Source organism: Canis lupus, chromosome 9 (assembly GCF_048164855.1).
Source record: "Canis lupus baileyi chromosome 9, mCanLup2.hap1, whole genome shotgun sequence".
NCBI lineage: Eukaryota > Metazoa > Chordata > Mammalia > Carnivora > Canidae > Canis > Canis lupus.
In genome coordinates, this window is record NC_132846.1 from 2,586,307 (window position 1) to 2,613,992 (window position 27,686).

The window sequence follows — 27,686 nt, forward strand, 5'->3', positions numbered from 1 at the left end:
GCAGGCAGTTGGAATTTCCAATTAACTGCCTCCTTCAGAGTACCAAAGGCCATTTTCTTTAAAGATCTAAGAGCTGGAGTTGCTCCAAACCTACCTTCTTTCATCCATCCATCCAGAAAGGCTCAGAAATCTACCTATGACTAGTCTCAAAATCCATAAATCATTACAGGACTACTGGGTCCCTGAGGAAACCCATATATGCTAAAAAGAAATGTCAACTACATCCAATGAGGTTTCAGAGAAGAAAATATGTCAAAGAGAACTTCATAACTGTGTCTTCAAGGAAGTCTGGGACTTTAAAAAATGGAGAACACCTTGTTGACAGAGTGAGCAGGATGAGTAAATACACAAAGCACAAAGATGAGAACAAGTTGTGCACACTTGGGAATTGGTAAGAGCAAGTGATGTCCCAGTCGGTTCTCCAGATTCATCCTTCTGTGAATGTCCTACTTAGGCTGCCTTTAGCTCCCAAGCCCAGGCTGAACCTCTCTGACTTCTAAGTACCTGACGAATGATTAATGGTCCCAGGAGCTAGCAATTTCTTTAATTATGATGATAAAACCTGTTTTACACCTGAGCTCTCCTACAGGCACCCTTTGCGGCCTTAGAGAATCTGCTTGTCTATAGGTTTCACGTCTCCTGGAAGAGCCTGCAGAAGAAACACTTTCCTTAGGGCACATGGGTGGCTTGGTTGGTTGAGCACCTGACTCTTAGTTTCGGCTGGGGTTGTGATCTTGGGGTCCTGGGACTGAGCCCCGCTTCAGGCTCCAGGCTCAGCCCGGAGTCTGCTGGGGATTCTCTCTCTCCCTCTACAGAGGGAGGGATTCTCTCTCTCCCTCTCTATCTCTCCTTTTCCCTCTGCCCCTCTCCAAAATAAGTGAATGGGGCACCTGGGAGGCTCAGTGGTTGAACATCTGCCTTTGTTGGCTCAGGTCCTGAACCCAGGGTCTTGGGATCAAGTCCCACATTGGGCTCTCTGCAGGGAGCCTGCTTCTCCCTCTGTCTGTGTCTCTGCCTCTCTGTGTGTCTCTTGTGAATAAAAAAGTAAAATATTTTTTAAAAATAAAAGTGAATAAATCTTTAAAAAAAAAAAAGAAATACTTTCTCTTACCTTTCCCTGTGACCTTGACCTTGACCAAAAGTTATTCTTCAATCTGAAATAATGTGCAGAACTGTAACCAAAACTCAGTTATCAGGGGATCCCTGGGTGGCTCAGTGGTTTGGCGCCTGCCTTCAGCCCTGGAGTCCTGAGATCAAATCACACATCAAGCTCCCTGCATGGAGACTGCTTCTCCCTCTGCTTGTGTCTCTGCCTCTGTGTGTGTGTGTGTGTGTGTGTCTCATGAATAAATGAATAAAATCTTTTTTAAAAACCCTCAGTTATCAGAAGGGGGCTGGGGCTCCTTCTTTTTGTTTCTGACTACAAAGGGTGAAGGAGTTTTCCTCTGGAAGCCAGCTCTAAGTGGTGGTGATTGCAGCCACACTAGGAGAAGCTGCTTCCCTGCATCTGCATCAAAATAGGAAAGTGAGAGGAGGGTGGTGGTTGTTCACCCAACAGTGCTCAAGATGATGAAGCAGGTGACATCACCCTCCTTTTCCCCAGTAACACCTTTGCTTCCCTGCCCTATTTGTCCTCATGTGATGCTTCCTCCTGTTTGAGGGATGCTTTCCTTCCCCAGAAGATAAGAATCTGCTTCAGTCAGACTTACTGATGAATTAACTTTGATGCAAGTGAGTACCAGCCAAGAGAACTCTCATGGCAGATTATTGACCTTAACAGCACAGTGAAAGATGCTCTTTTTCCCAAAACACAAGACAGCCACTGAGTTATCTGGTTAGGAGGTTTGGGAGCCAGGGGAGGGGCTTATTGGAAGAAGGATGACTTTGACTTTTTTTTTCTTCGTAATTTTTTTCTGGCCATGAAAGTGCTCAAGATGCAAAACTGGAAAAATACAGATACAAGGAAATTAATTGCCATTAAACCCTCAGTCAAAGAGAACCACGGCTGACATTTTGACGTACGTATTCGGTCTGTTCCCTACATGTTTATATATTTCATCGTAGGATTCCTTCTGTATACAGCTTTGGTCACTGTTCTTATTTTTTCATGTAATACAAGTGTTCTCTCAGAAGTTTTCACAATTACATATCTAAAATAACCACACACATTTTTTTTAAAGATTCATTTATTTACCTGAGAAAGAGAGCACAAGCAGGGAAAGGGGCAGAGGCAGAGGGAAAAGCAGACTCCCCCCTGAGCAGGGAGCCCAATGCGGGACTGGATCCCAGGACCCTGGATCATGACCAGAGCTGAAAGCAGATGCCTGACTGACCCCAGGCGACCCTACACACAATGTATTTAAGCATTTAAGCATTAAAACACTCAGCAGTGCTCGGTGTTCCTGTTATGAATAACATGGTAATAAATGATCTTAAACAAATATCTGTCCCTACATTTAAAATATTTTCTTGGGATCACTGGGTGACGCAGCGGTTTAGCGCCTGCCTTTGGCCCAGGGCGCGATCCTGGAGACCCGGGATCGAATCCCACGTGCATGGAGCCTGCTTCTCCCTCTGCCTGTGTCTCTGCCTCTCTCTCTCTCTCTCTCTATCTCTCTCTCTCTCACTGTGTGCCTATCATAAATAAAATTTTAAAAAATTTTTAAAAAATAAAAGTTCTCTTTAAAACAAAAATAAAAAAATAAAATATTTTCTTAGGATATGAATATACCGAAGACTCCTGAGACAGGTTAGCAAATTGCTTTCCAGAAAATGAAGCACTGAAAATGAGATATGATCTATAATACTTTGATAGGCAAAAAAATAGTATCTTGGGCAGCCCGGGTGGCTCAGCAGTTTAGCGCCGCCTTCAGCCCAGGACCTGATCCTGGAGTCCCGGGATCGAGTCCCACATCAGGCTCCCTGCATGGAGGCTGCTTCTCCCTCTGCCTGGGTCTCTGCCTCTCTCTCTCTCTCTCTCTCTCTCTCTCTCTCTCTCTCGCTGTGTCTCTCATGAATAAATAAATAAAATCTTTTTTTTAAAGTATCTCATTGTTATACACTTTTTAGTATTTTGGTTCGACTGAGCATTTACAATATGCTATTTAGCCTTTTTTTTTCTTCTATAAATTATCCAGAGGTATTCCTGACCATGTCCTACTGGAATCATAGTGTTTTGCTTGTGAAATGGTAAAAATAATCTCTTGCAATATTTACTGCAAATATCAAACCCAATTTGTCACTTCATTGGTTTATGATGAGCTTGGATGTAGTCATTCAAATGTGATGCAATCCAATTTATCAGGATTTTCCCCTGCTGGTGATTTCCATCAGAAACCAGGTAGATTTCAAAGCCTACCCCATCCAGAGACATACATAGCTCATCCTTTCATATAAGAAAATCTAAAGACTCAGAAAATTCAAAGAATAAAATAACAAGGACATTTTGATCACCCCAGATTAACACTTCTCCCAGTTAAAAAAAAAAGTTTTATTATGGGTTATTTCAAACATTAGGAAAAGCAAGAGGAATGGTATGATTAGTCCCTTTGTATCCGTCACCTAGCTTCAGTCCTATTTCATCAATACACCCACCCAGTCATCTTTCTTCTCCAGGAATATCCTGAAGATATCTTAAACATCCATATACAGTTCAGGATATATTCCTTAGAGAAAATGAGTTTTTAATTAAGGAAAACCACAATACCATTTCATGCTTAAAGATAAGAACAAGATATCTATCCAGTGATGATTCCTTTTTTTAAAAAAGATTATTTATTTTATTCATAGACACAGAGAGAGGCAGAGACATAGGCAGAGGGAGAAACAGGCTCCATGCAGATAGCCTGATGTGGGACTCGATCCTGGGACTCCAGGATCACACCTTGGGCCAAAGGCAGGTGCTAAACCACTGAGCCACCCAGGCATCCCCCAGTCATGGTTCCTATTTCCCCACTTATCTCATCCTTAGAATCGGTTATACTTGTATAAATTAAAATCCAATAAGGTTTGTACTTAGTAATTGAGTGACAGTGTCTTTGAAGTGTTATTTTTCTTTTTTCAAGTTTTTATTAAATGCCAGTTAACATTTATTACAATACTAATTCCAGGTATAGAATAGATCATTTCTCTCCTAGAGTCCTATCTAACAGAAGAGGAATGCTAAGAACAGAGTAGAGCCCTGGCTTGAACGTCCTTGTGCCATTTTAGGAGAGCAGCATTCTGAAGAAGAGGGTAGATGCTGTGGAAGGTGGAGGAGTCTCTCAGGTGTGTGATGGTGGAGAGAAGAAAGAAAGCCATAGAAACTAATGGTCTTACAGAAAGAAAAGAGCACCACAGAATTGGGAAACACACTGACCCTGTCTCAAAAAAGTTTCCTTCTACTTCAAAACTGAACTTCACTAAAACAACAGAAGGGGATGCTTCTGAATTAAGAAACCTAGCTAGACCCTCAATTCACTAACCCCCTACTTGAGGCTTGTCCAGATAAAATGTGTTTGAAAATGAACACAAAGTGGCAGGCAACATCCTACAAAACCATTAAATGACAGAACATGAGAATCCAAACGTTGCAGCAGATGAAAATGCTCTCCCTGCCAAAAGGAACAAACAAACAAAAAGTACAAAGGAGAGAAAACTGTAACAGAGCACTCCAACTGGAATTTAAATGTTAAAACAAGAATTTGCTCATTAAAACAAAAATCACCTTGGATAATCAGTTTGAAATAACACAGAAACAGAAGGAAAAAAAAAATCCAGGACGGTGTGAAATGAGAGTTGACCAAACTCAGGAAATGGAAGAAAAAGACAAAATAATCTCAGAAATAAAGATAAATTTCAAGCTAAGAGAAAATAGCTTTGACCACAAATATAATAAGGGTCCTAGACAAGAGGAAGGAAAACTATCAAGAGAACAAAACAAACTTTTAAAAATGGTAAAGTCATTGGAGAAACAGTGTAGACAATGGGCAATGATGAGTCAGCGTCTCCTCAAAGCAAATGAAAGACACAAGTATACAGACTGAAATGTTAGCATGAAAAATGAGAACAGGCTCATCTCTGGTCACACTTGATGAAATATTAGAACAAGGATAAAGATGCTTAACAACTTCTGGGAAACGGCTCCTTCTGTTCTCCCTGCCTCAGGCCACCCCACCTGAGGCTCCCCTCCAGCCTCGCCGGCAGCTGCCTCTTGCTGGGGACTCGGGTGTCCTCAGCCACCTGCCATCCAGTTGGGGCCATCCATGGCGAGCACTGGAAGGAGACTGTAGTATTCTCCTCCCCACTGGACACAGTATGTGCTAGTGAGGACCAGGAACCCTGTGCCTCCATCGCCGGGATTCTCACTTATGCTATGGTCATTGTTATCTGTGCTATGGGGTTTCTTCCTTCCTTCCTTCCTTCCTTCCTTCCTTCCTTCCTTCCTTCCTTCCTTCCTTCCTTCCTTCCTTCCTTCCTTTTTCTTTCTTCCTTTCTTTCTTTTTTTTCTTTCTTTCTTTGTTCTTTCTTTCTTCTTTCTTTCTTTTTTTTCATAACTGTGTTATTCTAAAAAGTCACTTAACCTCTGTAACTCTGAGTTTCCTTATCTGAAAGATGAGGATACTAGTGCTATTTCTCTGCCCCAGTCTACAAGGGTACGAGTGTACGTGCACAGACATGTGCCCTGACCTCACTGCACACAGTTTACTCCCATCCTGCTGGGCCTGGTGTTTCCCAGCCTGACAGCACACCTGTCCCTGGGGCTGTCCTGTTCGTTGGTAGTGGCTGCTTTTCCTTCCACCCGCCAGGCCCACCACACTTGACCTAACCGGCTGCCACCGAGACAGGCAGTCAGTCATTTCCAATCTTTTTCTATTCCCAAGAGTATCCCTGTCCGCGTGGCACGCACAACATTGGATGCGCATGGAAGTGGCCGTAAGGTACATTTCTCAGGGTGACATGGCTCGGTTGAAGGGAAGGTGCTCCAGAACTTTACAAGGCCACTCCTGCCATCAGGGCCCTGGGGAACCGCGCCTGAGCCGCAGGAGGGCCGATGTCTGCACCCTCACCCGCCCAGCGCGGTCACGGTCACGTTGAGGAAAAGATCGCGCTGTTGGCGCAGTTGCTCTTCTCATATTACATTCTTCCCTTTTTTCTAAACTGTCATAGGTTTTGCCTGGGTTTTTTTTTGTTTTTGTTTTTTTTCATGGACTGTTGGGTCTTTTTTTTTCTTACTGATTTTATAAGCATTTTTATAGGTGAAGGGAATTGATTAGCCCTTTGTGAGGTTAAATTACAAAAAAAAAAAAAAAAAGTCACCGTCCTTTGTCTTTTTGACTTCTTTTTCTGGTGACATGATTTTTTTTTCCCCTTGTAGTTAAATAAGTGGATTTTCTTGTTTATCTTCTGGTAATTCATGGTTTCATTTTTTTTAATGTGACTTCTTTGATCCATCTGGAAATCATTTCAGTATAATATCTGCAGTACAGATCCAACATTTTTTTTCTGGATGGCTACTCGGTTGTCACAACATCATTTACTGAATAATCCCTTTTTTCTCCACTGTTTTGAAAAGAGACTTTCAGTTAATTGCTGTGTATATTTGGGTCTGTGTCTGGGTTCTCTAGTGGACTCCTTTGTTGACCCGCTCATGTGCCAGCAGTTCGTTACTATTATTGCAGAACACGTTCCTATTTTCAGTACAGTTAGTATCCTTTCATTAATCTTCACTTTTCAGAATTTCCCTGGTAATTGTTACTCCTTTGTTCTCATGATTTCTGAAGCCTGTTTGTCCAAACAAAAAACAAAAACAAAAATGCCCCGCTGTGGTCACTTGGATCAATGGGAGGAGAATTGATATCGCGCAGATGTTAAGTTTTCCTGCCTAAAGGTGGCAATGCCTTTACATTTCTTTTAAGTCCCTTTTTTATTCTTTCTGTTGTTTTACAATTTTCTTCACATACTCCTCATGTTTCCTGCTAAGTCTATTCCTTTCTTTTTATCTTTTTCAAATCTATGCAATGAGATTGTTTCTTCACCGTTACTTTTGTTTGTTGTTTGAATATATAAAGTTCTATTTCTGTGCTTTTGGTCTTGGTGACCTTACTGAATTTTCCCACCACTTGCCCTTTTAGTTGATTCCTGGGGTCTGCAAATACTGATTTAATCTCCTTCTTTTTTTCTTTTATATATTTTTTTATTTAAATTCAATTAATCGACATATAATATATTACTGGTTTCAGAGGTAGAAGTCAGTGATTCGCCAGTTTTCTATAACACCCAGAGCCTCATCACATCACATGCCCTCCTACTGTCCACCACCCAGTTACCCATCCCCTAACCTCTCTCCCCTCCAGTGACCCGCAGTGTGTTTCTGATGATTTACCTCCTTTTTTTAAAAAAAAGATTTTATTTATTTATTTATGATAGACATGGAGAGAGAGAGGCAGAGACACAGGCAGAGGGAGAAGCAGGCTCCATGCTGGGAGCCTGACGTGGGACTCAATACCAGGACTCCAGGATCACGCCCTGGGCCAAAGGCAGGCATTAAACCACTGAGCCACCCAGGGATCCCCTGATCTCCTTTTGAAATGTTTGTTGTTTACCATTTATTTCTAATTCAGTCTAATTGCAATGGCCCATAAGCCCAGAACAAAGATAACTGTGATGGATTCATCTTTATCTCTTTCTTGGTTTTACCAGAAGTGCTTCTAGTGCTTCTTCATCAAGTGTGACATATCCGTTAGCCTCCCACAGCTTGCAGTTGTTTGATTCTACAGTTGCTGATCTGTTACAATCATTCAATTTGAAAGGGCTCAGTTCATTATATCCTCACCTACTGATTTTCTTATTTTTTTAGTTTTAATTTATATTCTAGTTATTTAACATCCAATGTAATATTAGTTTCAGGTGTACAAATAGTGACTCAACACTTCCATACAACACCTGGTGCTCATCACAGCAGGTGCACTCCTTAATCCCCATCACCTATTTCACCCATCGCCCCATCCACCTTCCCTCTGGTCACCATTAGTTGTTCTCTATAGTTAAGAGTCCATTTCTTGGGGCACCTGGGTGCTCAGTTGGTTGAGCATCCAACTCTTTTGGCTCACATCATGATCCTAGGGTTGTGGGGTTGGGCCCCACACCAGGCTCCTTGCTCAGGGGCAGTCTACTAGAGATTCTCTCTCTATCTCTCTCTCTCTCTCTGCCCCTCCCCCTGTTCTCTCATTCTCTCTCCAAAATAAATATTTTTTAAAAAAGAGTCTGTTTCTTACTTTGCCTCTTTTTTCCTTTGCTTTTTTGTTTTATTAAATTCCACATATGAGTGAAATCATATGGTATTTGCCTTTCTCTGGCTAACTTATTTCATAGCATGATACTCTAGCTCCATCTATGTCATTGCAAATGGCAAGATTTCCTTTTTTATGGCTGAGTAATATTTCGAGATATATATATTATATATATCTCACATAGTCTTTATTCATTCATCAGTTGATGGACACTTAGGCTGTTTCCATAATGTTTGCCCACTGGTTTTAAATCTAGAGTCTTAGAGGAGGGTAGGGTTTGATGGAGAGTCAGCAGCTATGGGGGATGGTGGTGGTAGTATAGACTTCTGAGAGAGATGAGTGAGATCAGGACCTGAGCCAAAACCAAGAGTCAGATGCTAAACCAACTAAGCCACCCAGATGCCCCAGACTGAATGAATTTTACAGATAGGGAGGACTCCTTGGCTCCTTGAGTTGATATTCAGCTACAACAAGATAACTATTAGGAAATTTACTGGAAAATATATTCCTAGTAATTTCTAGACTTTCCCAATCAGTTAATCTTCAGTTCTTAAAAAGAAGAACTTAAAAGTAGGGGAAAAAAGATCATCTATAAAGAAATAATTAGAAAGACAATTCTTTTCTTTGTGATAATAAAGGCCAGGAAGCAAGGGAAAGATAGCTTCAACGTGTTAAGAAAAATAACTACCCAGAAAAACAATCTTTCAAGGATGAGAGTGAAATAGTCATTTACATATAAAAACAGAGAGCACTTACAATTGATCGTTGAACAACATGGGTTTGAACTGCTTATATGGGTTTAAAAAAAAATACAAGGCAGTATTGTGTTATTTTCTCTTCCTTATAATTTCTAAATCACATTTTCTTTTCTCTAGCTTACTAAGAATACAGTATGTAATATATAAAACATTCAAAATGTATGCTATTCAACTGTTTATGTTTTCTGAAAGGCATCCATTCCAACAGGAGGTTATTAGTAGTTAAGTTGTGGGAGAGACAAAAGTTATACACAAACTTCCAACTGTGCAGGAGATCAGGGCACCTAATTCCTGCATTGTTCAAGGACCAACTATACTATCAAGAGCTCCACATTAAGAGAACTTCTAAAATATGCACTTCAAGAAAGGAAATGACCTTCTGAAAGGTCCTTTTGAAAAAATAATCAGAAGTACCAGAAGAGGGACACCTGGGTGGCTCAGTGGTTGAACATCTGCCTTCAGCTCAGGGCGTGATTCCAGGGTCCTGGGATCGAGTCCTGCATCAGGCTCCCCACAGGGAGCCTGCTTCTCCCTCTGCCTGTGTCTCTGCCTTTCTCTGTGTGTCTCATTTAAATAAAATCGTTAAAAAAAAAAAGAAGTACAAGAAGGAATGATATGAAGACAAATCAGTAAAGAAAATAGCATTCTTAGGTGCAACTGAATCTGGCTGATTTCTAAATAGGAGTCAACTGAAAGGATATCGTTGGCCTTTCATAACGCTGGAAAGGCTCACAGGAGCCAAGATCATAGCCAAGTATCAAGTCATAGAAGAATTCATGAGCACATGGCTGCAGCTGCAACCCCAACCACTGTCCACCTACTGTTTATCACACAACCTCCATTGGGACTGGGTACTGGGTACTGCCTCTGAAACTAGATGTTGCTAAGATTCTCCACTGCCTCTGTTTCTCAGCAGTACAGGTTCCAGGTTCAAAACTCCATGTGAATGTACCTGACTGATCAAGCCTAGGTCATATGCATGGGACCAAGCTGAAGACTGAGATACCAATGATGTGGGATTTGGGATTCCATTTCACACCAAGACTCCTGTGTGAGGACATCCCACACCTAGGCATAGGGGGTCTAGGCAATGCAACATATTTGATAATGTCTACTACAGGCAGATACTTTAAAAATAGCATCAGATCATTATGGTAAAAAGTAAAAATTAACAGGGTAAGACCATAACTAAGGCAGATTGTTTTATTTAAGATTTTTTAAATAACTAAGATTGCAGTGAGTAGGCCCAGACATAATCCAAGCAAAAGATCTTATTGAAAAAAATCACAGCTGAAGCTCCTCTGAAAGTGAAAAACTGTAGGCAGACATCCATAGAATGGAGAAGTTCCAGAGCAAATGCTTCTGTCCTTGCCAAAGTCTTACGCCTCCAAAAAAAGCATGGGTAAATTATCAGTGGAAGAGCACAGGCATATCAGCCAAGTAACAGCTGATTATCCCATCACTCGTCACTGCTAGGCCCAGCTCTCAATGCCCCCTCCCGAAGGTCTTCAAATCAATACAGTGCCTGGGGGCTCCCAAAAAGAGCACAGGCCCCAGAATGTACCTCGGGACTGGAAGTCAATATGCTGGACAGGTTGGAGGTAGGCACCAGAAATGCAAAGCAGCAAGCTGACGGCAGGCAAGAGGGAGTCTGGAAGAATATGGTTATTAAAGGCCGAGGTTGTTTTAAAAGGTGAGCAAGCGCAGAACTACAGGTGGTGAACAGCAGCTATGGCAGTCCACAGAAGGGTGGGCAGATATAGTATAAATCTTAAGAAATTAACAGAAATTGAGAAAGTTGGAGATGGCGGCAAGCATTGTCACGTACCTAGATACCAAAAAGTAACAATGAAAAACAATTCCACGCGGTGAGACATTGACCTTTGTGTAGCGGGAGAAAGAAAGAACTATGTCTCTACTTATCATTAATTTTCAAAACTTTTTTTATAGTTATTTTACTCATTCATTCACAAAGTATATATCAAATATGTGCAGACTGGAATGACATACTGCCATGCCTTTGCATTCATGGAATTTATAATCCATGGGAGGAGAAAAACCAAAATTAGTAAATGACTGGATAAATTGAGAAGAGATCCTGAATAGTAGTGTGCTTTGATAGAGAATAAGAATGTAAGGGATGTGTCCTTTTTGAGGGAATTCCTTTTGAGATGACATCTAAACTAAAAGATGAGAGGAGGCCTTCGTGTGAAGAGTTGTGCACGTATGGGGGTGGGAGTGGAAGGCAGAGGGCACAGCATGTGAACTCCTGATGGTTCTTTCCATCATACAACCTTACTTATCAATGTGCTGATGAGGATGGTGTCACATATACACAGGAGAAGCACAAAACTGGTCTTCTTGGCATAGGAAAGATTTCCTAGAACTCTCAGATGTATTTTCATTTGCATGAAAATGCTGAAGAACTAACAGAGTCTTCTTCTGTATCATTGGGATGACCCTGTATAACTGAATACTGTGTACAATTCTATTGCCCAAGTATGTGTTCATGATCTGTAATTTTCCTTCTAGTATCAAGGATGAACAGAAAGGACAAGTCATGGTGTTCCTTTCTCTTTTCAACCCCCAGTTTTAATTTTTGTTACATTAACCCAAAGCATTGGAGATAGTCCATCATCTGAATAACTTTTTCTGGTTCCACCTCGCCTCTCTGTCCTCTTCATATTGGAGAACTCAGGGCTCAGTCCCTTGGGACTCCTCTTTGTCTATACTTGTTCCCTCGGCAAACTTACCTGGGTTCTTACTTTTAAATTTCACATGTATGCCAATGACTCCAAAATATCCATTTTCAGCCTAGACCTCATCTCCAAACTTCTAACTGGTTTATATTCAGATGCCCACTTCAATCTCTATTCAGATAGCTCACATTTCAAATTTGACACAACAAAAATGACAGTCTTTATCCTGTCCTACAAATCTCTCTTCTCCCAGCCTCTCTGCCCACACACCCTAATCTCAGCATTTACCAGCAGCATAGGTCAAATGCTCAGGAGTCATCCTTGACTCTCCCCCTCTCCCTTCCCTCCTGTTGGCCAACTTGTCCAATGGATTATGCTTCCAAAGTTGATATTAGCTCTCTACACTCATTTCCACTTACAGAGCCATCACCCTACCCAAAGCTATCACCATCTCTCAACTAGATTTCTACATCAGTTTCTGATCTTGCTTCTCCTGTCCTAAACCATTCTTCATATATAAACAATGGTTATGTTTTAAAAACCTAATGAGCTGCTTCCCATTGTATACTTTAGATAAAATAAAAATTCCTAACCATGGCCAGTGAGGTCATTTATTATGATCTGATCCCACCCGTGTTTTGAACTTCTCCACCTGTGTTTCATTCCACTTTCATCCTTCCTTCCTTCAATCACTATGCTCTCTACACCTAAATTAGCCTTCTTTCAGTTCCTCAAACTTGTCAAATTCTTCTCCACCTCAGGGGTTTCCCATATTCTGCCTCTGCTGAGAAGGCTCTTCCCCTAGGTCTTCATAGGATTAACTTTCACAATGTTTAGAAGAAAAGATATAAGTATCTTGCCTTCTTCCTACAGGAACCACTATACTACTGGGCTTTCCTTTTAGTAAAAAGACAATGGGCCCCTGTTTGCAGAGCCTTCACATTAAGGGCATGTACAAACCCCTTGGTGCCAGGCAGCAGGATGTTGGCAGGCAAGCAGGCTGTTTACTAGAGTTGTCTGACAATGTCAGCTTCCCAGTGATGTTGCAATCACCTCTGCTGGGAAGACAAAACCATCAGTCCTATAAGAATTGTGCATGGCCCCTCTTACTGGGAGAAGGGGACCCCCAGATCGCATTATCCAGAAAACCCAGAGTGAGGACTCATGGCCATTTTCAGGCAACCCTGCTCTTGGAAATGCAACTTATTTCTTGTCTTTCTCCTCTATTACAGTGAAAGCAGGGATCCTGCTGGGAATGTCTCATTCCCAGCGGTGCTGGGCATCTAGTAAGCACTCAATAAACACTTGTTGAGTAACTTAATAGAAGGACAGGAGGAGGGAAACAAGAAACTATGTCCAAGACTACAGCCAAAACACAGTGATGCAGTAAACACAAATCAGCAACTCCAGTCTTGCAGGAATGGTTCCAAGTTATTGAGCTCTTTCTTGGATCATATTTCTGATCAAAGCAACTGTACATAGATTAAAGCGAGCCCCAGGGGAGGACTGCAGTGGAGCCCTGCCTGTTCAGGAGCATGGTGGCCACGGCAGGGTGACTCCAGCACTGCTGCGGACTTGCTGGCGGTGAGACGGTCACACTTGAGTGAATCACTATCTAGCACACGCCGTTGAAAGAAAATGGGGCCTTTGTATTGGATCCTTCCAACTGCTCAGTAGAAATTTCCCGAGTTCCTGTCCGTGGAGGAGATGATGTCAGCGCAGTGCGTTTGTCCACTGGCTCAGTAACCCCTCTGCACGCAGGCACCTGCAGTGCTCTCCCGCCCCACCCCTGCCACCTGTGGGCTGCTTTCGGGCTGCCAGACACCATTTTGCCCCATAGCCTGAAGTTCCCGGGGATGCATACCTCCCCAGGGGCAACCCTTAAACCCATGGCTCTCAGCTGGGGGTAATTGTCTAGAGGCACTTTTTGGTTGCCATCTCCAGGTCGGGGAGGGGCCTGGGGGATCACTGGCAGCTGCCAGGCAGGTGTCGGGGATGCTGCGGATGGACTCCCGCAACACAGAACAAACAGCCAGCCCCAAAACGTCAGTGGCATCCAGGTGGAGAAACTCTCTCATAAACAATGACTGATTGGCAGGGAAGCGTGGATACTCCAGGTCTTTTGTGTGGGATATGGAAATTTCTGAGATACGATCTACACTCTCTCCAGAGCTCTCCTGTCAGACTGAGCTAAAATTGGTTCTCCTGGAAGTCAGCCTGCTATTGTACCGGTACTTGGTTTCCTTCTCCCTGTCCACTTCCCCACTGCCCTACTGATTTTTCCTGAGAACACTTCCTAATAAACCACTTTTTCTTAAAAATTTTATTTATTCCTGAGAGACTCAGAGAGAGGCAGAGACACAGGCAGAGGGAGAAGCCAGCTCCCTGCAGGGATGCCGATGAGGGACTCGATCCCAGGACCTCAGGATCACAACCTGAGCCAAAGGCAGATGCTCAATCACTGAGCCCCCCAGGAACCCCTCTAATAAGCCACTTTTATTCAAATCCACATCTCAAAAAAAAACAAAAAAACAAAAACAAAAACAAAAACAAATCCACATCTCAGGGTGCTTCTTGAAAGGAAAAGACAAAAACAAGATGTACAAGTGGATACTTCAGGATAACTACAGATTTTGTGGACATGGTATGGAACAGGCTACTAAGCAGTGGCTATGCCTTAACAGAACCCGTGTAGTTGGACAAGCCCCTCAGGGGGCGTCAAGGTATCCTAAACCCAAACCAAGAAAGCATGCTATGATACAAAAAGAAACTAAAACATTAGGAAACCCAAGGCATCTCTGAGACTCAGGAGTCATGAGATCTTAAGTAAATCACAGTCATATGGGAAATGAAAAAATAGAAACCAGATATTAGCTAAGACCTTTTTCTCTGATATTCTATTTTGCCTCAGAACAGTGGCTCATAACCAGGGGCAGTTATGCCCCCTCGGGAATATCTGGTCATGTTTGGAGACATTCTTGGTTGTCATAACTGGGGCAGGAGTACATATAGTGAATAGAGGCCAGAGATGCTGCTCAACATCCTACCTTGTACAGAGCAGTACCGTGCCAAGTCTCACTAGCACTCCATAAAGAATTCTCCAGCCCAAAATGTCAGCAGTGCTGAGGTTGAGAAACTGTCTTAACAGAGACAAATTAGGTATTAACTTAAGAAATTCCTGGTGGTTACAACTATTAAATGAGGAGATACGTGGCTGAAGGGAACTATATAGAATGGTCTCTAAATACAGCTCTAAAAACAGCATAGATGAGAGACATTTTTCCGCACAGCAGGGCCTGAATCCCAGCAGGTTGCACATGATTCTGAGGAATTAACTCTCAGCCATGTATGGGGATTTAAACATTCTGTGGGTACCAATCCCTCTCCCCTGCAATCACCAAAGAAACCTCTCTCACATGTCCATTCACCTGTGGGTATAGCTTTGGGGGTCACGCTTCCTCCTCGAAACATGTCCCGTGAACGAAAAAGAGTTTCCCCAAATCATATCTATGTAAGTGCTAGAGGAAGCTAATTATTTTATGGCTGACTTATCAGAGTTAATTTTAAAAAGCTTGATATACAGTGTATTTGCTTATGGGTCCAGTTTATTAATGTGACAGGCAGTAAGATGACGTCATAGTTAACTTTGACTTCACATTCCTGGTGGCCCAAACCTCTCACACCCTTCTTAAACAAATAGTTGGCAGTAAAATCCAATGTATTGTGTAACTAGCCAGTGCCACACAGTACTTAGAAAACTACCCTCCCAACAGGAAATTCTAGGAATGAAAAGGTTTCTCAGTTTCATTATCACATAGGCGTCCTGTTCCAGTAACCACAATAGGAAGGCTAGAATGAAAACATTCATTCCCAGGTTGTTGGTTTCTTAAAAAGTGATTTAAGGATAAACACAGGTTTTGAAGGAGGTCTGATATCATAAATTCTCTTTCATCTTTGATAATGATGTATTGAAATGTGCATCCAAAAATCTTCTAAGGCGCTTAACATTTTGTTTGTTGCTGTTGTTGTTAAAGACTAGTGGACTAACCATGAGAGACACTTAACTCTGGGAAACAAGGGCTGCTGGAGGTATGGGGAGGGATGGGGCTATTGGGATGATGGGCATTAAGGAGGGTGTGTGATGGGATGAGCACTGGGTGTAATACTATATGTTGGCAAATTGAATTTAAGTTAAAAAAATAAAAGAAAAAAAAAAGACTAGTGGCTGTCAACTGAAAAGTAGGCTATAGTTGAGCTGGAGCCCAAAGTTTTCATTTGACCCCAGGGATGGTGGCCTGTACCATCTTCAGGAACTGGGCAAGGAGAGGCATGTTCTCCTCTCTCTGGGGTCTGTGACAGACCCCCTCATCAGGAGAAGGGCCTGGATACTAACTACTACAACTCACACCACAAAGCACTTCAATGACCTGTTGTCAGTTGCCAAACCAATACGCGTTTAACAGAAATACAGTTCTTTTTTTTATAAATTTATTTTGTATTGGTGTTCAATTTGCCAACATATAGAATAACACCCAGTGCTCATCCCATCAAGTGCCCTCCTCAGTGCCCGTCACACAGTCACCCCCACCCCCACCCTTTCTACCACTCTTAGTTCGTTTCCCAGAGTTAGGAGTCTCTCATGTTCTGTCTCCCTTTCTGATATTTCCCACTCATTTTTTCTCCTTTCCCCTTTATTCCCTTTCACTACTTTTTATATTCCCCAAATGAATGACAGTTCTGATATTTAGTCTCAAAGTATTTGCTGTCAATAATACAATGGCCCATGGTTCAGCCAGAAGAAAAGCAAATATTTTAAGCTGTGGTTCATACTGCTTACAGTAACTAAATGCAAAATTTTAAAAACTAAATGGCAGGGACGCCTGAGTGGCACAGCAGTGGAGCGTCTGCCTTCAGCTGAGGGTGTGATCCTGGGGTCCCGGGATCAAGTCCCACATCGGGCTTCCTGCCTGGAACCTGCTTCTCCCTCTGCCTGTGTCTCTGCCTCTCTCTCTCTCTCTCTCTCTCTCTCTCTGTGTGTGTGTGTCTCATGAATAAATAACTAAAATCTTTAAAAAAAAAAAACTAAATGGCAATTTTTTTTTACCCATGTTTTGCCTTTCATGTCATGGAGACACTGTATATAATCAAGGAAAATGGAATTAATGTTTATTTAAATTCAATTCCAGACTCTCTAGTATGTATGTTTAAGTAAAATGTACTTATTCTTGAAGGTGTGGGGTGAGTGAGGATATTGATCCAAATGAAGTTTGTTTTACCGACACTTGTGGTATTTAAGAAATAATAATAAAGTTAAAAACAAGATTTCCTTTATTTCTTCACAGTTTGGTGTGTCAAACCTTATTTGAGGTGGAAACAACAAAAAATCAAGGCAATGCACACCCTCAAAATAAAATACATCTCCAGTCCAGTCATATCCAAATTACCTCATTTCGTTATTCAAAAAGAAGAGACAGTGAAGGGATGTAATGTAATTCAACTAGGTAGGTCTCTATTTAATTAAATAATTGTTAAGTAAAGATATTTAAAGCATTCTCACTAAAGGAACAGTTCCTAGTAGCAGACAGTAGAGCAAATATAATTTTATCAATAACTAAGGCAGAGCCATGACAAAATGATTGAATTTTGAATTGTACAACGATATAGGCCTGAATAATATTTGATATCTCAATATTTCCTTTTCTACAACTGAAATGGACAGTGACTTCTGCAACAAAACTGTTATACATTCTAAAATTATTTTAACCAAAATATGCCATTGACTACAGTACCTGGAGATATATAACATGTGCTTGATGTCTGTTGAATCAGGACACTAGACATCAGGACACATGAATCCCTCTTCCAGCTTGGGCACTAATTAGCTAATAAATCTATCCAACATTAACTTGGGCCCCATTTTAAAAAAATGCATTTATGTATTTGAGAGAAAGAGAGAAAGAGCACAAGCAGGGGAAAGCGGCAAAGGGAGAAGCAGACCCCCCACACTGAGTGGGGAGCCCGGCATGGGGCTCCATCCCAGGACCCCAAGATCAAGTTAGATGCTTAAACGACTGAGCCATCCAGGTGCCCTGGACTCCACTTTTTTGTTATAAAATGTTCATTTTGCCCCTAGGTTTCCATGGTTCTAAAATCAATCAGATGAGCTAAATAAAATAGGAATTATAGGGGTGCCTGCGTGGCTCAGTTGATTAAGCATCTGACTTCAGACATATATATATATATGATATATAGATATCCATATCCTATTGATTCTGTTTCTCCAGAGAATCCTGACTAAGACAGAAGGTTTCCTAGAGAAAGTGATTCTAAGCTGAGACTCTTAATACATAGAAATTAGGTAGGTAAAGTGGAGAAGAAAGAGGAAGGCAGTGGAAAGCGCCATGAGTGTAGCCCCAAAGGGCAAGACAGTATATGAGCCACCCATGTATAAACAGCAAGACCTGAGCTAATGACACCAGGTACTGAGATGTTATCAGAGTCTGACTTTTAATGTGTCTCCTGAGAAAATGAGAGCTAAGCATTCCCAAAGGATATGGATTTACATATTATCAAATTACCTCTCTTTTTCTCAGGACAGACTATTTCAAGAGGCTTCTGGCATGTACTTATCTCTCTTGGTTAATATTAACTATTGTTATTTATTTATTTATTTATTTTACTGTTATTTAACTTGAGTCAGACTCAGTTTGAAAGATATCCAACCATTAATGACCATTCTGTTCCACGAAAATGAGCTGAGCCTTCCCACCCACTGTCATAGACATGTATATGAGGCAGTATATACATACATGCTGAATAAACCAAAAATCAAAAATTTTAAATGACTGGCAAGTAGATTTAATCATAAAACAGAAAAAAATACAGAGATACAGTCCTCTCTGGATCCCACCTATAATAGATACTTACTTGTTATATACTGGTTGACTTGAAAGCCACCTCTAGACAGGATTGATTTTAAGTCACTTTTCTTTAGAAGATAAACTATTTCTCGTGTACTTATAACTTACAATTTTCTTTGGTTGTAGACATTAACCTCATCAAATGGACACAATTACACTTAAAACCAATTAGCAGTGGTGATGTGATGTTTTACTCTTGTTTTCTCTCCGTTTGTGGAAGCTAGAATTTTGTATGTATTTGTTTCCTAATTAGTACTCCACCTCCATGACAAAATTACTTGGAATCTTAGCAGTCTTTTCCATAAATGTAGACTTCTAGCTGTTTGTCATAAGTACCCTAGAGTAACCCTCCAAAAAATTACTAATGGTTCCTGTGACTGTGGCCATATCCTAGAGACAGCAAGCATAAAGGCTAATCTTAGATTAAGTACATTCCTCAGTAGCTTTAGCTCTAAGAACAGGTAACTTCCCTAGCAAACACTGCAGTAACGCACCAAATAATGACCACCCTGCCATGTTGGTTAGTGACGCAGATGATAAATTGCTCTCAGGTAACTTTCAGGACACCACCCCACAAAATGGGGAAAGCAGTACTGCATGAGGGACCTCTTCCCCTCAAATTTATGGACATATAAACTAATTTATATTTTTAACATAAAACTTGTAATTTTATATTATGAACTAACATTTTCGTAATAAGGCGACTCCTGAGACTTGCAGAAAACATTGTGGCAGGACAGGGATCTCAGTCAATCCTGAACCCATAATAGCAATATGAGACCGTATTTCTTTCAAAACAGCTATATCCCATACCTGGAATGAAAAAGCTGTTTCTCACCAATTTTCTTCCTAAGGCAGGAGAATAGAGCACTGTCACTTCCAGATAAGTAAACCAAGATGGTAAATGGTATCAAAAGTACACTTTGAACTCTTCTAAATGACCCTGCAAATAAAAATGGAAATCTTGCTACAAAGTGAAGCAGCATACAAAAATGAGACCTGTGTTTTATAATAATGATTTCCCTAGTATCTGTGGAAAGCAGATTGTTATTTGAGCTGTTTGCAGTAAGCTCCAGTCAGCCAAATCTCAAAATGCCATATTCTCAGGATACAGATTCCCCGGAGAATGATGATGATGATGATGATGATGATGATGATGATGATGATGACTGGAGATGCTCTCTGACAAGCCAGAGAGGCATTCTGTATTAATAAATTTCTCTTACCCTCCTTGTGCTATGAAGCCTCTCAAACAAGCATAATATAAACCCCATGTAGTTTCTTTACCCTGTGGATGACAGTGACACATTTCCTTAATATCTCATATAGTCCTTACATCTACCTCCAATAATGCAGTAATAAATGAATTTTTAAAGTCCCTCCAAAATGAAGAAAAGTGTTTTTAAAAGGAGGGAATAATGAACTGTGTTAAATACTTCAAATGCTACTGATAGAACAGGAATTACACACCTGGAGACTTAAGACATGCATTTATGTATTACCAAGAAGTGAGGGGACTTCTTCAAACTGCACTTCAGAGGACCTGGGTGTCTGGGGGACTTTGTAAGGTGGGATTATAACTTAGTAGCAACCTGAAACCTCATCAATTAAGCGATGACTTGCCTAGCCAAAGACTCTGAATAGGTGACAATGATCAGAATGGCATACAGCTAATGGGAAAGCCAAAGAGACAGAGCAACCTGTGTGAGTCCTATATTCTCCAGGAGAAAGCACTAAGCAAGGGCATCAGATGGCATGGATCTGTGGCAATCTCCTTTTAGGGGCATAGTGCTAAACAGGCCAACAGAGAGCCCAGGGCACAGCTCTGTCCAAAGTCCACTTCCCTTTGCTATGATTTCATGTTCTCTGCACCACCACCTGGCTCCCAAAATTCAATTCTCTAGGTGCCTTGAAACAAAACATGTTGACTGTGAAGGCAGATATAAATACTTCTGTTAGTGGAAGGGACTATCTTTCCTTTATAAACTAGTCACCTGGTATTGTAGTTTGTATATCGTCTTTGGAAAGTTTTGGTAGCTGAGCCAGTTGTCCATATTCATTAGTGTTCTGACAGAAGGAAAATTCAAGGTTTGCAAAACTGGGGGCCCAGACGCTGCCTCTAGAGACTTCACTCAGGTGGAGCTGTGCTGAGAAGTGCTGGTCTCCACATTACTCCCACCTCCCTTCTCCAGCAACAACGGAGTTTATCTTACTGTCTTACAGCAAGTAACAGCGATTACACAAGGTCTTGAAGAAATTTTTTCTACTTTAAAAGGGATAATTTGAATAATTAAATCAATTTTTCCCAAATGTGGCCCAAAGACCAAAAGATTAACCTTCCAACATCTTGATTTTTAAAATAAAGTGTATGTATGTTATTTATTTTCCTCATTCCTAGGACCTAAAAGTAATATTAATAACATAATCAGTCATGTTTATTATTATTAATATTTACTAATATCATAATAATATTAATGAGGAAAAGGGCTTTGACAGATGTCCATTAACTGGTGAATGGATAAGGATGTGTGCGGCATGTGTGTGTGTGTGTGTGTGTTTGTGTGTGTGATGGAATATTAGTTAGACATCAAAAAGAATGAAATCTTGCTATTTGCAATGATGTGGTTAGAACTAGAGGGTATTATGCTAAGTGAAATAAGTCAGTCAGAAGAAGACAAATACCATATGATTTTATTTATAGGTGGGAAAAGAGGAGGAAATAAGCCATAAGAGATTCTTAAAGACAGAGAACAAACTAAAGGTTGATGGAGGCAGGTGAGTGGGGGATGGGCAAGGTGGGGTATGGGTATTAAGGAGGGCATTTGCTGAAATGAGCACTTATATGTAACCGATTAATCACTAAATTCTACTCCTGAAATCAATATTATATTATATGTTAACTACCTACAATTTGAATAAAGATTTGGAAGAAAAAAAGGAACAAGGGCTTTGAAAAATTCAAAAAGTTGAGTTACATTTTAATATCTGAACTGACTAAAGATAAAACTACATAACCTGGGATATTGCAATGTTTCTTAGATATGACACAAAAGGCCCAGGCAACAAAAGGAAAAACAGACAAATAGGGCTTCATAACAATTTTACAACTTTGTGCATCAAAAGGTAGTATCACCAGAGTAAAAGGCAGCCCACAACATGAAAGAACATATTTGCAAACCATATACCTGGTACAGGATTAATAACCAGAACATATAGAAAACTCCTAAAACTGAATAACAAATTTTAAAAATCCCAAATTGAAAATGAATAGGCATTTCTCCAAAAAAAGACACAAAAATAGCCAATAAGCACATGAAAAGACACTCAACACCACTCATTATCAGGGAAAAGCAAATCAAAGCTACTATGATAATAAACAAAACACAACAAAACAGATAATAACACATGTTGGTAAGGATATAGAGAAACTGGAAACTTTGTTGTTCTCCTCATGTTGATGGGAATATAAAATGGTAGAGTGGCTATGGGAGATAGGATGGTAGTCCCTCAAAAAATTAAAGATAGAATTATCAGTTGGGTGAGCATCCAACTCTTTATCTTTCCTCTCCTTCCACTGCTCCCCCAGCTCATAGCTTATGCTTTCTTTCTATTTCAAATAAATAAATAAAATCTTTTCTTTTCTTTTTTTCTTTTCTTTTTTTTTTTAGATTTTAGAGACAGAAGAAGAGAGAGCACAAGCGGGGAGGAGGATAGGATGGAGAGGGAGAAGCAGACTCCCTGCTGAGCAGGAAGCCCTATGAGGGACTCGATCCCAGAACCCCGGGATCACGACCTGAATGCAGATGATTCACCGACGGAGTCACTCAGGAACCCTATTTAAATAAAATATTTAAGAAAAAATGGAATAATCATAGAATCCAGCAATTCCATTTGTGAGCATGAAAGAATTAAAAGTAGAATCTCATAGAAATATTTATGCACCCATGTTAGTATCAGCACTGCTCACAACAGCTAAAATACAGAAGCAACCCAAGTGTCCACTGTGGGATGAACAAATAAGCAACTGTGGTATATACATGCTATGGAATATTATTTAGCCATAAAAGGAAGGAAATGTTGACACATGCTACAACACAAGGAACCCCGAGGACATTCTGCTAAGTAAAATCATACAGTCACAAGAGGATAAATACTGTCTTTTTTTTTCTGATTTATTTTTTATTGGTGTTCAATTTACCAACATACAGAATAACCCCCAGTGCCCGTCACCCATTCACTCCCACCCCCCGCCCTCCTCCCCTTCCACCACCCCTAGTTCGTTTCCCAGAGTTAGCAGTCTTTACGTTCTGTCTCCCTTTCTGATATTTCCCGCACGTTTCTTCTCCCTTCCCTTATATTCCCTTTCACTATTATTTATATTCCCCAAATGAATGAGAACATATAATGTTTGTCCTTCTCCGACTGACTTACTTCACTCAGCATAATACCCTCCAGTTCCATCCACGTTGAAGCACATGGTGGGTATTTGTCATTTCTAATAGCTGAGGAATATTCCATTGTATACATAAACCACATCTTCTTTATCCATTCATCTTTCGTTGGACACCGAGGCTCCTTCCACAGTTTGGCTATCGTGGCCATTGCTGCTATAAACATCGGGGTGCAGGTGTCCCGGCGTTTCATTGCATTTGTATCTTTGGGGTAAATCCCCAACAGTGCAATTGCTGGGTCGTAGGGCAGGTCTATTTTTAACTGTTTGAGGAACCTCCACACAGTTTTCCAGAGTGGCTGCACCAGTTCACATTCCCATCAACAGTGTATGAGGGTTCCCTTTTCTCCGCATCCCCTCCAACATTTGTTGTTTCCTGCCTTGTTAATTTGCCCCATTCTCACCGGTGTGAGGTGGTATCTCATTGTGGTTTTGATTTGTGGATAAATACTGTCTGATTCCACTTACGGGACAAAATAGTCAAAATCATAGAGACAGAAAGTAGAATGGGGGTTTCCAGCGGCTGGGAGAGGGTAGAGAAACAGGGAGCTCTTGAATGGGTTTGAGTTTTACAAGACAGGAAGAGTTATGGGGCTGGATGGTGGTGATGGCTGCGGAACATTATGAATATATCTCATACTAATGAACTATACGCTTGCAAACGGTTAAACAGGGGGGCACCTGAGCGGCTTCGTCGGTAGGTGTCTGCCTTTGGCTCAGGTCATGACCTCAGGGTCCTTTATGTTATGTCTATTTAACACAGTAATAAAAAAACAAAACACCAAAAACTAAAAAAAAAAAAAAAAAATCAGAAAGCTTCATAACCCAAGTATGTTTATGTATTTCACTGTGGTCTACTTATGTCAATAACTCAATAAATCACCCAGAGGGCTTCTTTCAAGACTCACAAGCTGGTGCAAATTATTGCCACTAAGGGAAGCGAGTCATACCCTCAGACACACGGGAAAAGAAAAAGGTCAAAATCAATTAATCAATTATCTTATTTCGTAAGCCCAGGTAAGATCATTTGGGAGGAAAAATTGTTTTCACACCTTCAGCTTTCAAGAAAGAACCAAGAATAGGAACTCCTAGTGCACGTGTTATTTACCATCCACATGGCAGAAACAGAATGTGGGACACATGAGCAACTCCTGTCTGCCATACTCTCTGAGCCAAATACACAGTGGCATCATTCCAAACATTTTCCCATTTTGTTGTTTCTGCAACTTACTTTCTTCTGGGCTAGGGAAGGGAAAACTTTTCCCTTTGTTATTTTTCAGGCTTAGTTTTTTTCTGGACTAGGAAAAGAAACAAACTTGACTGTAGATCAAATCTGTCATAATATTTCCCTCATCCTCCCAATCCTGTTGGAATCATCTGTTCCTCTTCCTTTCAAGAAAACAGATGTCATTTTTCTGATTCTACGAGATAAAGGACATGTGTGCAGGGTGCATGGTGGACAGACACACACACACTCCTCCATAAGCCAAATCCTACTGCCTAATGTGGTTTTCTGGGCCCCTGATGTTACCATTTCCCTACAAAAGTCCATTCTCTTTAGCCCACCCTTCCTTCTACCTATAGCCCACAGGCTACAAAATAAAAAAAGTATATTGAAGAAAGAAAGAAATGAAATGCTTTTAGAAAAGACAAGTATTTTTTCAGTGTCCCAGAGAAGAAACTATACTCAGTTAATAACATACTTCTATCATTTTAAGAAAATAATTTCGATACCTTTTGCCTTTCCTTCCTTTAGCTTCCAGCCTTAAAAGCCAGAAAAGGATCAGGTGTTTGGGTGACTCAGTTGGTTGAGTGTCCAACTCTTGATTTCGTTCAGGTCGGTTCAGGGTTGTGGGATCTAGCCCCACGTTGGACTTCCCACTCAGTGGAAGTCTGCTTCTCCCCCTCTGCTCCTCCCCTGGCTCACTCGTGCTGTCTTGCTCTCTAAGTAAAGTAAATAAATCTTTTTTTTTTTAAAGGCAGCAAAGGATTGACATGTGACTACATTGAAGTGTATAAATATGAACACACACACACACACAGGGAAAGTAAATGCAGAAAATCAAACATATTTTTTTGCCCCTTCCAGATACTCTAAAAATAATTTCCTACAATACAAAGATGTCCATTGTCTTTTTTTGTCTAAACTCAATAAAAACAAAATCATATTTCATCTCTACTGCCTTTTAAAGTCAGGAAAACCCAAACACGCAAGCAGCACAGCCAAAAATCTTTTTGCAAGTGGGTTGTTCTTAAAATCATCACAATACTCGCCTAGGTGGTTCTTTTCAAATGGTCACTTGACATCTCTGTGTGTCCTGTTTTAGCTCTGAGTAACTTAAGGAGAATAGTATCTGTTAAGAATAGATATCTTTTATTAAATTATAGCTATCTTTTCTTAAAAGATCAAATTATCTTTTAATAAAAACCCTAAATAGTAACTCATCAATATGTGAGCATGAGTATTTGAAATAAACTAACCCAGAAGGAAATTAAATGATGACAATCAGTGTATGAGGCAATTACACTGAAGGAAAAGGCCAGGAACAGATTTTTCTGATCTTGTATTTGCTCATTCACTGCACAAAATTAATCAAATTTTATTTGGAAATATTCTCTATATTCTGACATGTTCACTAAAATATAAGCTCTAGAGGGTGGGGGCTTGTGTATTAGGTGTGTTCCTAGCACCTGAGATGAGTGGTACAGTGTTGTGAGCTACCCAGTATTTACTTGTTGAATAAATATCCCTATGCTTTAGGCAGACGGGCATTTCCTTCTGTAAATGCCCGTCTACCTAAGTTAGAAACCTCTTCAGGTCTTTTCCAAATGTAAAAGTCAATGGTTTTACTACCTTAGGCCAAACTAATTTTCAGATTTTCTATGAAAAAGAGAAAATTGAACATGAGTTTTGGTAAACAGTAGGTGGGGGATGGGACGGGAACCATCTAGAGTTCTGTATACATTCCTCTGAAGGAAATCTGAATTATAACATAGTGTCTTATGTAAAAAGGAAGAGTGTACAGTATGAGGAAGCATCTAGGCATCTCGTACAAGTCCATCCTTACCATCCCACCTCCATCCCTAACTGCTCTCCACAAGCTTCCCTTCCTCCGTGAGGCCTCTCTTCCTTCTGGATGCCAATCTGTTCTCCTTTCCAGGACTCCTTTTCCGTTACGAATAAGAACACTTAACTCCACAATCCTCCCCACCTTACTCATCTCCAGACTCATTATCTGTTGAGAACGTGTCCTTAACACTGAGACATATACGGAGGCAGGCTTGCTTCTCTTACAGCCTCTTCCCTGAATCTTGTCCTTAAATTCTATTGAAGAAGGCCTCCGAATCTCTTATTCTATCCTTCCAGGATTAGACATGTCAATGATCCAATCTCCTACTCGTCTTCTTTTATACAGAAGTCATACGAATCCTGTTTGGGCTGGTAAATAAATAGGTTATTGACATCATACAGGAAATTTTCAATCTAAGTACCCTTCTTATTTTATACAGGAATCAAACAACTACAGAAAAATAAATGTTTTAAATAAATTGATATAATTGTTGTGCTTAGCAATGATACATGTTAAGCTGTTATCAAGCAATAATTAGGCAAAATCCTATTAACATTTCAGCAATCTACAAAATTTCAAATTAAATGCTATTGAATAGAATCATATGTTATAAACGCTACTGGGAATTTCAGAATTTTTTTTTCTAGGGCAGAACTCATAGTGTGAGGCTATCGTATTTCTCTTTTCTATAATTAAGAACTTTAAAAGTAAATTTACTAATAAGGTAAATAATCCAGCATTATCTCTCTCAATAAGATGATATTAGCCTTTAAGTCCCACCATAATGTGCAATAAGATATAATTCAATGCGTTCATTCTTTTTTTTTTTCCTGTTTATTCACTGCTGTATCCAAACACTCAGAACACTGCCTATCAGTTAAGTGAGTGACTAAACAGATATGTACTTCCTATGTTCCAGGTACTATGCTAACCTCAGGAATGCAGCCACAAACATGACCCCGTTCTCATGGAAACTGCACTACAGAAGACACACTGAAATGAACAAAAATTATGTAATTATTCAATCACAATTACAATAAAAGCAATAAAGGGAAGCTACATATGAAAATAGAATCTTTTTATTTATTTATTTTTTGTACTGGAGTTCAATTTGCCAACATATAGCATATCACCCAGTGCTCATCCCATCAATGCCCCCCTCAGTGCCCATCACCCAGTCACCCCATGCCCCCACCCACCTCCCTTTCCACTACCCTTTGTTCATTTCCCAGAATTAGGAGTCTCTCATGTTCTGTCATCCTCACTGATACTGAAAATAGAATCTAACACTGCCTGAGGGGTCAAAAAAAAAAAAAAGAGTTCAGAGGAACAGATACTTAAGCTAGCACCTAAACGGGGTTTAGCAAAGGGAAGCACGAAGAGGAAAACTCTTGCATGTGGATGAAATGATTTGTGTGAAACCCTGAAGAAGGGAGGGGCTATTGCCTCCCAAGAATTGAAAACAGATCAGTGGGAAAGATGAAGCTGGAATGAAAGGCAGAGCTCAGACAATGCAGG

The 27,686-nt window shown here is 40.5% G+C and overlaps 1 long non-coding RNA gene across 2 annotated transcripts; it reads left to right on the top strand.

Moving 5' to 3' along the window:
* Positions 1-42: 42 nt before the first annotated feature.
* LOC140639606 (uncharacterized) lies at positions 43-27,224 on the top strand. 2 transcript variants are annotated; one of them, XR_012036268.1, is made up of 5 exons: positions 43-391; positions 1,927-2,018; positions 17,070-17,228; positions 21,349-21,422; positions 27,088-27,224. It is a non-coding gene; the product is annotated as an uncharacterized lncRNA (long non-coding RNA). The 2 variants fall into 2 exon arrangements; XR_012036269.1 differs by lacking the exon at positions 27,088-27,224 and adding an exon at positions 22,316-22,473.
* Positions 27,225-27,686: the final 462 nt, after the last annotated feature.